We start from the raw sequence: 18,104 nt of genomic DNA on the forward strand, positions 1-18,104 counted from the left end.
GTATTGGAGAAAATTGTGTAAAGGGAAAGGAGGTTATTTAGCAATATGAAAATGAGAAATTTTAAACGTTTAATTTTAATATCAATGTAAAATTAAAGCTAGAAAAATATATAAGGTGTTTGATGTTTTAAAGATGGAATGTTAAAATATAAAATATACTAAAGTATCGCTGAGCTTGTCGATCAGAAGGTCGGCAGTTTGGCAGGTCGAATCCCGAGTGCTGCGTAACAGAGTGAGCACCTGTTACTCGTCCCAGCTTCTGCCAACCTAGCAGTTCAAAAGCACGTAAAAATGCAAGTAGAAAAATAGGGACCACTACGGTGGGAAGGTAACAGCGTTCCGTGCGCCTTTGGCGTCTAGTCATGCCAGCCACATGACCACGGAGACGTCCTCGGACAAGCGCTGGCTCTTCGGCTTTGAAACGGAGATGAGCACCGGCCCCTAGAGTCGGAAACGACTAGCACGCATGTGCGGGGGAACCTTTACCTTTACCTTAAAGTATTGATAAATATAAAAACTATTAAATGACTGATGGATAGCTATGAGAAGTATGTTAATTTAGATAAGAGATAGTATGTATTAAAGGATAAGAGAGAGAGGAAGTATTGGTTACAACAATTTGGAGATTTGTAATAATATGTATTTGACTGAAATGGAACTATTGTAACCCAGACACCATGTTGCTTTTTAAAGATACTATTGTAATATTGGAAAACTAATAATAAAAAAACAATGGACAAAGCTTAACAAAATAATAGATTAATAATAATCCAGAAAAAAGGAGCTCCCAGATAATCTGCTGGCTTTGATTAGGATAAAGTAATAAATGTTAAATTTGACTAAACAACAGCTAATTATTGATTGCACCTAATTCGATGGCAGACAAGCTGACACCATGCCAAGCATTATTTTCTTTTTTCTAAAACATTTGGAATTCATGTATTTTTGTTCATGAATATTGAATAACCATCTTTTAGTTAAAGTGCATAAACAGGTTTCATAAATATATGAAAAATATTTTTTTTTCATATATAAATCTTTTGGACAACTGTCTATTGTTTTATCACTATGACCACTATGGCACTTCAATCTATATGACTCTAAGCAGCTTTAAAAATGTCTGACAGTACAATTAGCACATCAATACATAGCAAGTACAGCATAACAATTGTTACATATCAATCCCCCAGGAGCTTTCAGTCCTAACAGGGAAACCCTAACTCGGCAGCCGTTGACAGTTGACAGCTGTCAAAAGGCTGCCGGAAGAAGTCACGCATGCGCACGAGCCAACAGGCAGCCATTGACAGTGACAGCTGTCAAAAGGGCTACCAGGAGCATTCACGCATGCGCCAAGACCGATCCAGCTGACAGCCGCCGAAGCTGTCAGAATGCCGGTTCCCAAACAGGTCCACCAGCCAGCCGGCCGGTCAGCTGGCAGATTCCCCAAGCAGCCGAGCGAGCACAGCCCCCAGGAGCTGTCAGACTGCCTGAAGGCTATTGGCTGCCGCCCTAGCGGCAGGAAAGCACGGTTCCCTGATTGGTTGTTATGTTTGACAGTTCTCTATATAAAGCCGGTTTTGTGCGCCTGTCAGCTGTCCGGAGCTGAAGCAAAATAAACACCTGAAACCCTGCCTGCCGCCTCCCTCTCGTCTTTCGTGGAACAATTCAACAACAATTATGACTTCATCGTATTCATACCACCATTTATAACCCACAGGATGAGCATTTTAGCAGCTTACACAGTCCTACCAATCTTTAAAGTGTCTCTAAAAACAGCTTTCTGGATACCATCAAGGTAAGGGCAAAACTTACATCCATGGATAAACTGCAGCAGAAGACAGGGGCCTTTAAAAAAAATGTCCTTTGATTCATCTACCACATTTCCTGTAATGCAGGACCTTTCAATGTGGACTCTGTGATTCTACCTATTGAGTAAGCAGATTGTATCTGGAGCTGACAGTCTTGAATCTAATTAATCTCAGTCATTTAGTGATTTATACTTTATAAGGATAACCTTGAATTGTACCCTGAAATAAACTGGTGGCTAATTCAGCTCTTATAATAACAGCATAAGATGAAAAAAGTTGACTCATTAACAAACAGGTAGCTATGTTCTGCACCAGTTGACCCTTACAGGTGATCTTCAAGAGCAATCACAAGTAGAGCAAGTTGCAGTCCTCCAGTTAAGAGGTAACATGGGAATGAGTGATCATTTTAAACTGTTTCTGTTCCAAAACAGGTTTGCAACTGACCCATCAGTCAAGGCCAGGTGATTGATTTCACTGGTTTCACCTGCTGTTCTAGCAGGAGCTATGAGTAATATCTTTGGATTGCAAGTCTGTTCTTTCAAGGGGACTGTATCTAGAACCAAAGTTGGAACCATCCTAAAATCAGCAGCTTTTAAATCAATAGCTGCTCCATATTATTTCCATTAACCCTAAGTCTATATTTTCCCCTAAGGCCCCAACAGATTCCAGATACTACATTAAGACTTCTACCAGATACTCCATCCAGCCACAACTGGAGACATCATGTTCTTTGATGATATCACACCCCCTGCAAGAAATTCCAAGCTGCCTCTGATTCTACCCTTAATGAAGAAAGCAACTTTTTAAGGCAGGAGAAATTATAGAATGTTATGGAATGTTGATGAAATGGATACACTTAGGAAGAAAGTGCATGGATATGATAATATATAGGAGCATCCACAATGCCCCTGAAAGCATAGTTCAAATAATTTCTGTTTTGTTGAGCCTTATTATGTCTTTGGAAATCTCAGAAGGGATGCCTTCCTTTCATCAATGAAATGGTCCTCTGAAGACACCCCTTGAAGCACAGCAGCATCCCATTTCTAAAGTTAGGGATGAAACATTGTCAGAATTGTGATAAAATGTCTTACAGTCATTCACAAGGGTTTCTGCAGATCTTCTGATACTACTGGTATCAAATCCAGGCAGCTGATCAAGACAGGCCACTTAGGTTCCACCTCACTGCTTCACTGAAATATTGTTTCTTGTGTGTCAGGCTGAATCAGGGTGCAGTCGGCACAGACTTACAACTTAGGCTTTAATACCTAAGTCTTCAGAATTCTGTAATGAATGACAGATTTCTCGTGTTGTTGACACTGGGATTTTTTCATACATTACAGAGAGTTATGCAGGTTCCCATGGAGGAAGCCCATACATTTCAGTATGCAATATTGCTGCTTTTTTGCTTCATATGCAGTATGGAACTGGGAAGCCAGAACTAGAATTCCTGATTCATTTTTTTTTACATTCAGTGAGAAAAAGACAGGTGCATTCAGAATACATAATTTCATAAGTGGAAGCATTGCATATAATAACTTTGAAACTATTATAAACGTTAGAATTGAAGATTATGTTGTGACAAGTTTGGCTATTGGGTATTGGAATTCAGGATTTTGATGCAACCACAGCTTTACATCCATTTTCAATAAGAACATGAAAACCAATATTCTGTTTTTATCCATAGAAGCCCTGGAGAAGGGAATTAAGTTAACATGCCTTCTCTATTTTCTGCTCCATAGTAACTAGCATTATTCAGAGTTAAATAGTCTCAACAGAAATCCTTGGGGGCATCTGTTTATTTCCCCCATTATGAATGCTGTTGGTTTCTTCTTTTCCTACCCTCTGTTTTTTGTCTTCCTGAGACAGCTTTCATTTACTCAATCAGTCCAGTTTACTGAACCCTGGGTGAACTGTGCAGAAGCTGCCCGGAAATCATTCTCAAACAAAGGGATTTTGTAGCAGGAATGATTTTTCCAAGAAAACAAAGTTATGCCCTGCCATCTGACCAATTTCTCTTCAAGCAGTTTGAAAACATTTCTCCCCCCCCCCCTTCTTCCTGGATGAATGGGATAGAAAGTTCCAAGGCTGCTGTAGCTGACCTTCCTCTAACACTACTGAATTTGCAGAATATACTCATTGATTTATGACAGGTTTGGGAAAGGATGAAATTGTGTCTTCTATTGTTAAACAGTGTAAGAAAGCATTTTATTTATACACTCTTAAACAAGGGGAAAAACACTGTTTGTTTCATTGTTTTGTTCTTTACAACTGGATATTTAGGATGAATCCCCAGAAAAGCCGACTGTGAGCCTCATTTGGATCTAAACGGTACATTAATTTTATGGAGTTTGGAATTTTTATGTAATGATTTTGCCCAGTTGCAGTATCCATGATTCATGTGTGAAGTCTCCTGTTTTCCATCTCCAAGGTTTTTATGATTGGTTGCTTATCCTTCTTAGAAACTGTCATATTTTCTGTGGAGAAAAAAACCCCTCTAAGACTCTTTGGTAAATTGTCCTGTGTTCTATTGAATTAGGACAAGGGTCTTCAAAGTTGGCCCTTTTATGATTTGTGGACTTCAATTGCCAGAATTCCTCAGCCAGCGCTCCTGGCTGAGGAATTCTGAGAGCTGAAGTCCACAAGTCATAAAAGGGCCAACTTTGAAGAACCCTGAATTAGGAACCATTTTAAACTGAAAAAAAAACAACAACCCGTGACTGATGTTATTAACATAGCAGCAAACAAACAGTTGCAACCTGTTTAGTGCAGGCCAGAAGTTGCAAATACAGAAGACGACTGTAACTATCTCTTAAAGATGCAGTAACATACTTCTCAAGGATAACTTTTAAATTCTGTTCTCAGGAGATAAAAGTTGTCAGGATGTTGCAGTTAAAATTGCAGAGACAGTCTATTGTTGTTGTTTTCAAAAAAAGATTTTTATCCTGCTTTTTTTTAGTACATAACTCAGGGTGATGAACATACGAATACCCCTTCCTCCTCCTGTTTTCCCCAGGACAACAACCCTGTGAGGTGGGTTAAACTGTGAGAGAGTAACTGCTCAGAATCACCCAGCCTGCTTTTTATGCCTAAAGTAGGACTAGAATTCACAGACTCCTAGGCCAACACCACTACATCAAACTGAGTCTCTATTTGTCAAAATACAAAGATAGATGAGCCATTACTTTTCCCAGCAAAGTGACTATACTAACTAAGAGACTGCACAAAGCAAAACTGTGCTATCTAATCCAATGGGATATGGGTAAGGGAAAGGAAAGGAAGGACTACAAACTACACAAGAATCACTTGGACTCTATAGCATATAGATGAAAATTATGTTTCTCTTTCCACATCAAGAACTAATGCGTTCAACTTGTTTGCAGCAATGCATGGTAGAAAGGATAGAAACAGATGAGTTAAACAGAAGTGCAAAGAGAAATTGAGTGGCCTTTATGAAATGCAGCAAAGTGACCTCATATGTTTAGAATTGACTGCTGCATATCTAATTGTGTAGCAACTTTAACATTCCTGTTTTGCTGCAGTAGCTAAGCCTGATTAACTTCAGTTGAACCTAGATCAAAGCAAAGTTTCAAATGGGCAGTTTTAAAGTGCAAAGAGCTAAAAATTCTGGAGAACACATTTCAGCTGTAGACCCCAGGGACCAGAGGATAATGAATGCCGAAAAGTAAAATCTGACCCATGCTTACAGTCGGTCAGCCTTCTGAATGCTTGGAAGAGTTTTTTTAAAAAAAATAATCTATATTTAGTCTTGTGCACTGCATAATTGCTGACTTATTTGGATGGGGTGAAAATTTGAAATCGGCCATTATTCATTGCAGAAAGTATGTTTTTAGAGGTAGCTTACAAATACCAAAGAAAAAGATGAGGTTCCAGGTAAATTTAAAAAGCTATGCATTTGGCAGGATTATGAAAAATTCAGAAAGAAAGCCTAACTTTCTATCCATTCATTTTTTTAAAGTAAAATTATTTTAAAAACAACAAAGCTTGAAAATTAGTTGGATGTGAAGACTAACTTATCTTTTTCATAACATGTCATAAATTTGAATAACTGGGTCCATGGCAACAACTAAGTTTTCTTCTGCACAGTCACCCTGACCTTATAACTTATTATTAGCTATACAGTGTGTCCCCAGAGGCTAAACAAAAAGCGTAATTGACCAGCTCCTTTGTTAATTATTGTTGTCAAAGAAGAACCAAGAAAATGCCAAATCAGGGAGGGCACAGATCTATTTCACATTAGAATCCAGAACAGGTGAATTCACTTTGAAATACTGACTAATTCTTTTGTCATTTCTGTGTCTGGCTTTTCTATTAGTTCCCTAGGAAGAGGTCCTGTCATAGTACCTCCATACAGAAAACTACTTCTCCCAGGATCTGGATGGGCCTGATCTTGCTCAATTTCCATAAAATATTTTTAAAAAACTGACTCTTTCCCCTGATACTTGATCTAGGATGTTAAGTGTGATTCATATGATTTATCCACTGGAAGTTTTTTATTTATTTAGACTTCACTGCCTTTGTACTGCATTCATGGCTGTTATAGTTTATTTATTTCTGTTGGTGCTTTAAATTGTTATTCTATCTAGTTATATACTGACTCTAGATAGGTGGACATATAAGTCTTTTTAAAAAAACAACAACAAAGAAATATTAATCAAAGAGAAAATTCCTTCAGATTATGATTCCACAATGAAATGCAGAGCTGTGAATGACTTGTTCAGCTTTCTGTCTCAAGCAAGGCAAAGGGCATCGTCTCATCTCCAGTAATGAAGTCTAACTGCTTTTTATTTATGGGACACAGGTAAGGTGTTCATCCTAGGGAACAAAACACCTGGAGCTGCCCATCTGTATTTTATCTTTTAGATATGGAGTTTCCAGCTATAGTTTAAATTTCTGCTTGTGCAGGAAGAAATCTGTAAGAAGAGCACAGACTTAGTACAACATCTGAAAGAAAAACCATTGTTTTTCAGAAGGTGCCTTGCATCTCGATGGCCCAAAACACCATCCAATATAAATTCATTGATTGAAGTTATACAATAAAATATATTGCATCTGCCAATTGCTCCTCTGATTACAATTTATTCTTCCTCTTATTTTTTAAGCTTCATAAATTAGGGTAGTAATAACAATGGCAAATGACTTTTCACTTATTTGTGCCATGGATATTTTCATGTTTGAACTAATTGCCATCTAATTTAGGGATGCTAATGAGTACAAATTATTAATGACTTAATTTAATGTCCTGTTACAGATGCTGATGTCAGGGAGGAATGGCTCAGAAAATACTGAAGTAATGGTGCAACCTATTAAAGAAACTCCAAATTCCACTCTTCGGTGGGTTTCATTTGGGTGAAGCTCTTGATGGATTGCACCGAATTATTTCATAACATAAATACAGAGCTCACATTCAGATAAAGTGATTCTAAGGCAAATCAGAATTGAGGATTTCCTGTAAGTTATTCCCATTGCAAGAAAAAAAAAACACAAGGAGATAAGAAATGCTGCCTGTCTTGCACACCAATTTCCCATGTCTTTTCTCCCCAGGCCACTCTGATGTGCAAGGACAATTTCAGCTCAATAAATGCAGTGCAGATGCAAATGTGTTTCCTGATTGCCAGGGGTTTTGCCAAGTGCAACGCGATCTGGTATTATTAGAACTGCATAAAAGCAATGCAGGGCTTTTTTCCTCATAGAACGCTCAGAACGGAGTTCCGGCACCTTTTTTTGGATGGAACCTTGTAGGGTAGGCAAGGTGGGTTGTATGACATATGTGAGTTCCAGCACCTTTTTCTTTTACAAAAAAAGCACTGAATGAATGCCTTTGTGTTACAGGGATGTTTAGAAACCCTTGCTGTGTCCTAACCAAGCAGAAAAATGATGAGGGGAACAACATTGGAAGACAAATGGATTGAGGCTCCTAAGTAGAAACCATCTAAAGTAGACAGCATCAGTTTGCATTTCTTGTTGAGAGATACATTAGTTAACAGAAGTAGGTATGAGGTTATAATATAATCTGATAAAGTAAGACAATATGCACAGGAAACATGTTATGATTATGATTACTTATGCTGGGCTCAGTGACATGCTTCCAATTATCAGTTATCAGGGAATAACAATAGCAGGAAACTATGACTCCAATTTTTGCTTGTGAACTCCATAGAGATATTTTATTTTTTTATCATATTTAAGAACTGCTCATCTCATGGAGGGACCTGTGTGGTGTACAATAAAATATTACAAGCATGTTAAAAAGTATGTAAGATTTAAAAGAGGCAAGGGATGTTAAAAAATTGATTAAGGGTGGGAAGGGAGAGCTTTCAGGGTGCTAACCAGTCCTATGGCTGTGTGCTCATATACATGCCCCAAGCAAGGGCTCAGAGCCATGTTTTTTATGCCTTTATGGAAGGCCAAGAGAGGGGGGGTCACCTCACTCCCTAGGAGGTGGGAGCCAGGGAGAATGTTCCATAAGACGGGCAAAGCCAGAGAAGTTTCTCTTCCTTGATTGTGTCAGTCAGAATTCTTTGGCTTATGGGGTCTGCAACATACCTTCGCTGTTTCACCGGATGGGGTGGGCTGATGTAATGGGATGAAGATGGTTCCACAGATAACCTGGTCCTGTGCCATGTAGCACTTAAATTTCATAGTCAACACCTTGAATTGGACCCAGAAGCAGACTGGAACTCAGTGCAGCTTGTGCAGCAGAAGAGTTATATATGCCATTCTTTGTGCTTTAGTTAATAAGCAGGCGAGACAGCAAGTTAACAGTTAACTTTTTATTCTGAACCAGGCAAAGAAGCAAGAGAACATGACATCTATTTATACTGACAGCTGCCGGCAGTTTGACCAATCAGGGGTGAGTCCATTCCCGCGCCGTTGTCTCCGCCAATCGGGGTCGTCCGGTTTTGACAGCTCGGAGCTGTCATCGGTAGCGCGTGTTGAGCTGTCAATCGCTGGCGCTTGCGCAGTTCCGCCCGGCAGCTTTTGACAGCTGTCAAAAGCTGCCACGGTTTTACCTCAGCCCTGTTAACTTCTCAATGTGTGAATACATAACAATAACAATAAGTAAATACACAACACTTTGGATGGCCAAGATTGCACGTGTAGCCACATTTTGTGCCAGCTTAAGCTACCCTACTCTTCAAGGGTAGCCCCATGTAGAGCACATTACAGTAGTCCAAACAAGAGATGACAAGGGCATGAGTGATCAAGCAGAGAGCCTCCTTAATTTGGAAAGAACATAACCGGTGCACAACATGTAAATGAGCAAAGGTCCTCCTAGCTACTATTGCCACCTGCTCTTTGAGAAGGAATTGCAAGTCTAGGAAGACCTCAGGATTACCTACCAAGTCTGTCTGTGGTAGTGCAACTCCACCCAAGACCAAAAATAATAAACTCTCGGATGCAGAGGGGTCTCCTGTCCACCACCATTCCTTTTTACCAGGGTTCAATTGAAGTCAGTTGTCCCCCATCCAGGTCCCCAAAGCTACCAGAAATGGTGAAAGAATTAAAGATATCTTATTGTCTATGTGCAAAATAAAATGGTGAACTAGGTCGGCCTTGGCCTAACCCAGCAAGGCTGTTATATTCCTACTGTACTGTAAAAATCCATATCATTATATAGCAGCAACCCCTTCATGGATTACTGCCTTCTCGCGGTGAAGGGGCTTGCATAATTCAATGAAGCTATGAGCTATGCCATGCAGGGCCACCCAAGATGGACAGGTTATAGCAGAGAGTTCTGACAAAACGTGATCCACTGGAGAAGGAAATGGCAACCCACTTCAGTATCTTTGCCATGAAAACCCTATGGACACTACCAAAAGGCAAAAAAGATATGATGCTGGAAGATGAGCCCCTCAGGTCGGAAGGTGTCCAATATGCTACTGGGGAAGAGCAGAGGGCTAATACTAGTAGCACCAGAAAGAATGAAGCAACTGGGCCAAAGCTGAAAGGACGCTCAGCTGTGGATGTATCTGGTGGTGAAAGGAAAGTCTGATGCTGTAAAGATTTTTTCTCCATTTGTTGTTGTTAGCTGCGAAGTCGTGTCCGACCCATCGCGACCCTATGGACAACATTCCTCCAGGCCTTCCTGTCCTCTACCATCTTCTGGAGTCCATTTAAGCTCACGCCTACTGCTTCAGTGACTCCATCCAGCCACCTCATTCTCTGTCGTCCCCTTCTTCTATTGCCCTCGATCTTTCCCAGCATTAGGCTCTTCTCCAGTGAGTCCTTCCTTCTCATTAGGTGGCCAAAGTATTTAGGTTTTAGCTTCAGGATCTGGCCTTCTAAAGAGCAGTCAGGATTGATCTCCTCTAGGACTGACCGGTTTGATCGCCTTGCAGTCCAAGGGACTCGCAGGAGTCTTCTCCAGCACCATAGTTCAAAGGCCTCAATTCTTTGGCGCTCAGCCTTTCTTATGGTCCAACTTTCACTGCCATACATTGCAACTGGGAAGACCATAGCCTTGACTATACGCACTTTTGTTGACAGGGTGATGTCTCTGCTTTTTAGTGTGCTGTCTAGATTTGCCATGGCTTTCCTCCCCAGGAGCAAGCGTCTTTTAATTTCTTGGCTACAGTCCCCATCTGCAGTGATCTTGGAGCCCAGGAAAATAAAATCTGTCACTACTTCCATTTCTTCCCCATCTATTTGCCAGGAATTGAGAGGGCCAGATGCCATAATCTTGGTTTTCTTAATGTTAAGTTTCAACCCAAGTTTTGCACTCTCCTTCTTTACCTGCAACAAGAGGCTCTTTAGTTCTTCTTCACTTTCTGCCATTAGAGTGGTATCATCTGCGTATCTTAGGTTGTTGATATTTCTTCCGGCAATCTTAATTCCAACTTTTGATTCATCTAGCCCTGCCTTTCTCATGATGTGCTCTGCATATAAGTTAAATAGGCAGGGCGACAGTATACAGCCTTGCCGGACTCCTTTCCCAATTTTGAACCAATCAGTGGTTCCGTGTCCAGTTCTCACTGTTGCTTCTTGACCCGCATATAGGTTTCTCAGGAGACAAATAAGATGGTCTGGTACTCCCATCTCTTTAAGAACTTGCCACAGTTTGTTATGATCCACACAATCAAAGGCTTTAGCATAGTCAATGAAGCAGAAGTAGATGTTTTTCTGGAACTCCCTAGCTTTCTCCATGATCCAGCGTATGTTGGCAATTTGATCTCTAGTTCCTCTGCCTCTTCGAAATCCTGCTTGTACTTCTGGTAGTTCTCGATCCACATACTGCTGAAGTCTAGCTTGTAGGATTTTAAGCATGGCTTTACTAGCATGAGAAATTAGTGCAATGGTGCAATAGTTTGAACATTCTTTGGCACTGCCTTTCTTTGGAATTGGAATGTAAACTGATCTTTTCCAATCCTGTGGCCACTGTTGAGTTTTCCAAATTTGCTGGCAAATTGAGTGTAGCACTTTTAGTGCATCGTCTTTTAAGATTTTGAATAGCTCAGCTGGAATACTGTCACCTCCACTAGCTTTGTTGTTGCTCAGCTTTTCTAAGGCCCACTTCACTTCACATTCTAGGATGTCTGGCTCGAGGTCAGTGACCACCTCATTGTGATTATCAGGGACGTTAAGCTCATTCTTGTATAGTTCTTCTGTGTAATTTTGCTACCTCTTCTTAATCTTTTCTGCCTCTGTTAGCTCCCTGCCATTTTGGTCCTTTATCATGCCCATTTTTGCATGAAACGTTCCCTTCATCTCTCCAATTTTCTTGAAGAGATCTCTGGTCCTCCCTATTCTATTGTTTTCTTTTATTTCTTTGCACTGTTCATTTGAGAAGGCATTCTTATCTCTTCTAGCTATTCTCTGGAATTCTGCATTCAATTGGGTGTATCTTTCTTTTTCTCCCTTGCCTTTCACTTCCCTCCTTTCCTCAGCTATTTGCAAAGCTTCCTCAGACAGCCATTTTGCTTTCTTGCATTTCTTTTTCTTTGGGATGGTTTTGGTTGCTACCTGTTGTACAATGTCACGAACCTCTGTCCATAGTTCTTCAGGCAGAAAATTTGTCTCCTTGCTTTGTTTTCATTTAGTGGTTGTCCCAGATTTTTCAGACCTGGTACTCTGAATTCTTAGAAAATGAGTTCCTCCATTTGTGCAGTGTCTCACATAAACACTTATGGAAGGACCAGTGCTATTCTTCCTTTCTGCTCTTACTTTGGTTGGGTACATGAAGCAGGATTCAATTTCTTGGGGGGTTTTCCTGCTTTTTTTTCCTTTTTGCTTGACCTGATTCAGCAAAGAATAACTTTAAATTTAAATTTAATTTAATTTCAGAGAAAATTAGTCCTGTTCAGGTAGAAGGAGACCATATGAGATTGTTGGGTAGCCAAAACAGCTCCAATTAGTCCATGGGGTAAATAATTTCAGCAGCTAGTGGCCAAGAAGCTCAATGCTAAAGCTGGGTTGCTTTTATGTGTTGTGCAGTTTTGCACAAGTGAAAACTGAAAATAGACTGCAATCTCAAGACCAGGAAAAAACTGAATCATTTCCAGGGATTGAAATAAAGGATTTTTAATGACAATGAATATAATAATATATGGCTGGGAAAGAAGTGTCTGGTGGTATTTTAATCATGGTCCTTTTAAAAACTTCTTGGAAGCTTCACATGCTCAACAGCTAAATAAGTGAAGGACATAAATTATGGACCATGTTTAGTTATTGTTGACATTGGCTTTCCATACATATGTAACTGGAATTCTAAATTGCAAGCCTTGCAGAATTTTTAAAATTAATATTAAGAGTTGACCATGCTTCACATTAATCTATATTTTTCAGGGCCACCAAGTGCTGGTGTTCATGGCTTCCAATTTTATAGACCCAAGATCTAGGTTTCTGGCAACTAAGTCTCTTGTTTTTGTAAATCAGTTAATTAATGCTGATATCTTGTGTTTGTATGAAGATGATTAGTATCATTACCACATTCCTCTTTGCATTATGTTTTATATTTTATTTATATGCACTTTTCATTATGTAGAAATACTATAAGACCACACAGCTTTTAGTTTTCAATTTTGAAAACTGTTAGGTATTTGGCATTTTCTTTAGGAAGCAAATGAGTGTGAACATCTGAAATATGCTCCAGAATTTATGCATCTAGTTGCTTACAATGTAGTAGCAGTAACAAACATAATTATGTGTATTAGAGTCTTTGAGCCTGCTGCATCTCACAATTTGGTGCTTTAGATGGAAAAATCTTTGAGGTGACTTGGGAAGAGCTTTATGGGTCCCTGAAGTCCAGCAATATGTGTATGAACATGTTAAGTTATTCACTGTCGTGTGTATTTGTTTTTCAGACCTTCATCTTCTTAGAGTATGTTTTACTACCTGATAAACTTCACCTCTTCCCATAGGACCATTGAAAATATTTGGCTTCCAAATAGTTCATTTAAGAAATCTTTTGAAGCAAGAACAATTATCCATTAGCAGCTAGATAAAAATCGATTTAGCCCCAGAGACTTGCCCTTAGCCAATGAAGGCATTTTCTGAAGGAGCTGCAGAGATTTACTATCTTATTACAGAAATAAGTAGTCCTCATTTGCTGAGGATATTCTCAATTTGAGCATTGTTTATAGCTGTCAAAGACTAATATGTATCAGTGCAAAGATTTTTAATGACTGCCTTAATTTCTGTTAGTCAGTTTTCTTGAGAGCATACTTTCCAAGCTGATGGGATAATATTCAGGCACATTTAGTGCTGTTCTCTCCCAAAAATCTCCTGCACACTGTTTTCATTATGAACATTGGCTATTCAGAGGTGACATGTTTAGTTCTCTTTTAAAGATATCAGCATCTGCAACTCTGTGTTTTATGAAGAATTTCAAATTTCCTAATACATTTTTCAAAACGGTCTTTCCCCCCCATCTCCTCCCCCCCACCTCTAATATTTTTTTTTAATGAAATCTCAATTCCTTGCCCTCTCATCACCATTTCTGCACCATCCCATTGTGTATTCAGTTTTATTTCTTCATTATTCCTTAAAGTGAGATGTTCAGTTGATTTGCCTGCTGGGAAAGTTGCTGCTGTTTTTGTTTTTAAAATAATAACACTGATGGTGTTTGGGTTTGATCAGATATTGAATTGGTTAAGTTGGTCTGTTCAGCAATAATTAAGCAACAGTGTGTGGTATTTCCCTCTTCATTCCTACTGTTTAGATTAAGGGTGGGCAAGGATTCTTTCTTTAAGATTCTTTTTTTTAAGATGTAGGAAAATTGTGGCTGAAGAATGTTATTTGCTTAGCCTCCAAGACCACAGCGGCTATGATGAGCAGAGCTAGAATTTTCAAACTCCTTTTTTGCCAAATGGATCTTGTTAAAATAAAGGAATTAAATAAATAAATAAAATAAATAAATAATTTTATTAGTATACCGCCCTTCTCCCGAAGGACTCAGGGCAGTGAACAGGGCAAACATATAAAAATACAAAATACAAAAATTAAAAAGGAATTAAACAAGATGCCCAAGTTAACAATAGATTAAAATACATTTAAAACAACAATAAAATCCAAACCCCATCCCCCATCAGGCCAGGCCGGCTTGTTCGAACAAATAAGTCTTCAGATCGCGCCGGAAGGAGCGAAGGTCGGGCGCCGTCCAGAGCTCAACCGGCAAATGGTTCCACAATTCCGGCGTGTCCACAGAGAAGGACCTTCCCCTGGGGGCCACCAGGCGACATTCTCTGACCCATGGCACCCTGAGGAGGCCCTCTCTGTGGGAACGCACAGGGCGGAGGGAAGTTGATGCCGGCAGCAGGTGATCCCTAAGGTACTCCAGACCCATGCCATGTAGGGCCTTGAAAACCATTACCAGAACCTTGAATCTTACCCGGAAGACAACTGGTAACCAATGCAGCTCACGGAGCAGAGGTGTAACATGGGAGTATCGGGAGACTCCCAACACAACTCTCGCAGCTGCATTCTGTACCAGCTAGAGCCTCCGAGTGGTCCTCAAGGGCAGCCCCATGTAGAGAGAGTTGCAGTAGTCTAAACGAGAGGTCACGAGTGCATGAGTGACCATACGTAGGGCATCCCAGTCTAGATAGGGCTGCAACTGGCGCACCAGGTGAACCTGGGCGAAGGCCCCCCTAGTCACAGCTACTATGTGATCTTCTAAAGAGAGCTGTGAGTCTAGGAGGACTCCCAAGTTGCGAGCCCTATCTACAGGGGGTAATAGCTCACCCCCCCATAGAAAGAGATAGAATATTCTGCATATCCCGAGATGCCGATACGCACAGCCACTCAGTCTTGTCGGGGTTGAGTCGAAGCCCTATTGATGGTATTGCACATCTATTTTATTCCCTTTTCCCATGTAAAAACATCTATAGATTTGTATTCCTGCTTTTTTTTCTTTTTATGACCCTGTAATCTCTTTTTATAGGGGTGTAATCATGGTGACTGAATAGAGCTGAGTGTTTATTGGCTGATTGCCCTTCCTAAAGCCTACACAGAGTTTGCAGCAGATATATTATCTTTGTGCCCTGCCTAGGATTGAATTCTCAACCTTCTGATTTCTGGGCCACCACGCTGCTCATTTGTTATTCTACAATATCAGATAGGAAAGACACAGAGAGGAAAGAGAAAGAAAGAGTAGAATTTCATTGGCTGGTCACAATCTCAATTTTGGATCTGTCCACTGACTTCACCAACTTGGAGCTACAAATACATTCCCAACTGTACATCTTTGTATGTTTTCCATGAGATCTGGACTTATGATTGGCACAGACATTGGAAATAACTGCATTCATTTGGCTATATGTTTAGTAGTCAAAAACATATATTGGAAGAAGAATCCTGCTCAAGTATTCATTGTGCGGGAAAGCAGGGGGCAGGTCATAAATGTTGAAATGTGATGATATGAAAGAGTGACTTCATTGGTCTAGATAGGGTTCTTTTCATTTTTATTATCACTCATTAGTCTTGCTACTGAAATTCTGATAAAGCCAGTAATATTTGTACCATTTTCAGGAAGTTTTCTGAATTGAATACAGTAATAGAAGCAAATATTCAGGCAAATTCATTTGTTTTTTAATATCCTGTCTTTATTATTTTTACAAATAACTCAAGGTGGTGAACATATCCCACACATCTTCCTCTTCCTATTTTCCCTACAACAACAATCCAACACCTGTTTCTTTGCTGTTTTTCATTATTTCTATATCTGGCATGGATGATTATTGGTATAAAAATTAATGGAGTATTGATTAGGATGAAGCACAAGTAGGAGTTAATATTCAGACAGAGGCCAATCTTAGTGCATCTGGAGAACTAAGGCAGTCTGTTTGAGAGATATGTAGGGGAGATTGTAAACTACTTAGACATTTCAGTAGTTAGCAGTCTACAAACAGCAAATAAATAATGTAAATAAATAAAGTCATGTTAGATACATTTTTGAAAAAGTTGCCAAAAACTGTGTAACACCCCCCCACACTCAAAGAGCTTTGATCTGCACTGAGATGTTATATCGATTTGATAATGTCCCCTTATCAAATTATTCTGCTTTAGTACAGTATCTGTAACAAAAGGATCAACTAGATCAGCAGTGCTTAAAGTATAGTGTGGTGTCCTTTTCAGAGAGTCATCAAAGTCAAATAAATATTTTAAAATTTCTCAGTTTTAATTTCTAATACAATAAATATAGCCCACATAAACTAAAAGTCTTTATGGTCCTGAATCATTTTCAGTAATGTACATTAAAATAGTGGTAATGCTACCAAACTTTTAGAGAATCAGTGAATTACACCATTTTGATTTCACTGCACTATTCAATCCAATGGCAAGGGGCCATATACACAGAGAGGATAAAGTCCAGAATGAAATGAAGTGGACAACCTTAATTCAGTTCTACAATTTGCTTTCATGGGGTATATTGATCAAAGCTTCAATTTGAAGTGTTCCTTCAGCCTTTCTTACCCCTAATAGAAAGGCTGCTTAAAAGTCCTAGAACAGCATTAAAATAAATCAGCTAAGGACTTTATTCCAAGCCTCCACAGAAATGACTCACTCCAACTGAAAATTACACATACATACATACACATATGACTGCTGTTTTGACAGCAGGCATGTCCAGAATATGGAATACAGAATAAATTGACATGCAAATACAATAATATGTCCCTTTATGAATGATAAGCTGCTTTTGCACCAGGTTCTTCCTCCCGATACAACTAGTAATGCAGTCAATGTATAGAGCAGGACACCAGACTGGAATGTTCTTAATATGCCATGGTTAAATTGCTAGAAAGCCACACATTCTAGACATTGGCATGTGAGTCTATGTATAAGTCATAAAGTTCAATGGAAACCATTAAACTAATACCTCTCTCACATACATACCTATATACATATACATATACATACCTATACATACACATATACACACTACTTTACACAGACCCTGAAGGAAAAAAGCAAACCATTAACAAACAAACAAACAAAAAATAGCACAAGAACAATCTCCAAGCAACAGTTATTGTCTACTAATGTAAGATCTACAGGGCCAAGTAATGGCATTTGAATATAAAGGCTAGCTCTTCAAGTGGTAACAATAGTTTTGCAAGCATTTGTGGTACTTAGAACCTTTATTTGAAAAGCATAGTGATACATATAAGCACAAAATACTGATGAGAAATTAACTGAAGGGCAATTCAAATGTTGGCCAATAATAAGGTTATTTGGCTGAGTGATTTATTCATTTATTTTGTTCAGGATACAATAGAAACTTTTTGCTATACTTGAAGATCCACTTAATCAGTAAGTTTATCCTTAACCAGTAAAAACATGCTTAGTTTGAAGGAGACAAGTGTTTGATGGCAAGTAGCTTTATAGATAAAACAATACACATAGGGAGAGACCCTAAAGATAGTATAAATTCTGTAATAAAGGATTCTGAAGGCGAGTAATGTGCAAGAAAAATAAAGATGAGCTCTAGTTAGGAAATGACATTTATCTAAGTTATCTAAGTGTGTCTAGGACTAATAGCCTATAATGTGCTCTCCTCCATCACATGCACACACATGCACATACACATATAGTGTATGTGTGTGTGTGTGTTTGTATACACACACACACACACACACCCTGGTATACAGAGAGAGAGAGAGAGAGAGAGAGAGAGAGAGAGAGAGAGAGAGAGAGAGAGAGAGAGAGAGAGAGAGAGAGAGAGAGAGAGAGAGAGAGAATATGAGCACAAGTCAGTTTAAGGATCTGCATTGCACAGATAGCGAATAGGAAATGATGTCAAGTAAGAAATACTGAAAATCTTTAGAATATCAGTAT

The 18,104-nt window shown here is 39.3% G+C and overlaps 1 long non-coding RNA gene across 2 annotated transcripts; it reads left to right on the forward strand.

Annotated features, from left to right (window-relative positions):
• The first annotated feature begins 3,807 nt into the window (after nt 1-3,807).
• On the forward strand, nt 3,808-7,493 carry LOC308667572. Of its 2 annotated transcripts, XR_014026322.1 has the most exons (5): nt 3,808-4,000; nt 4,089-4,136; nt 4,765-4,838; nt 7,078-7,277; nt 7,371-7,493. It is a non-coding gene; the product is annotated as an uncharacterized lncRNA (long non-coding RNA). The 2 variants fall into 2 exon arrangements; XR_014026321.1 differs by having other exon boundaries at nt 7,078-7,493.
• Nucleotides 7,494-18,104: the final 10,611 nt, after the last annotated feature.

The sequence above is a fragment of the Vipera berus genome (genome assembly GCF_964194415.1).
Source record: "Vipera berus genome assembly, chromosome: 1".
Classification (NCBI taxonomy): Eukaryota; Metazoa; Chordata; class Lepidosauria; order Squamata; family Viperidae; genus Vipera; species Vipera berus.